The sequence below is a fragment of the Penaeus monodon genome, chromosome 34, assembly GCF_015228065.2.
Source record: "Penaeus monodon isolate SGIC_2016 chromosome 34, NSTDA_Pmon_1, whole genome shotgun sequence".
In the NCBI taxonomy this organism is placed as follows: domain Eukaryota; kingdom Metazoa; phylum Arthropoda; class Malacostraca; order Decapoda; family Penaeidae; genus Penaeus; species Penaeus monodon.
Genome location: NC_051419.1, coordinates 15,241,988 through 15,242,213, shown reverse-complemented (window position 1 = coordinate 15,242,213; position 226 = coordinate 15,241,988).

Sequence of the window (226 nt, the reverse complement as noted above, 5' to 3'; positions counted from 1 at the left end):
CGGTGTAATATGAAAAGAATCACTAAAAGTAGTAAACTCAGCACGGAATGTAATAAAAACAAAAGATGCAAACAGAATATGAAGGAAATGAAGTAAAGCTATTTACGACTATAGAACATCCAATCTCAGAGAATGAAAAACTTGCAACTCTCGAGTATACCGACTACCCAGCCGCAATTATATATTAAACACCTAAATCTTAATAACTGGGCTTACATAAGTTTGT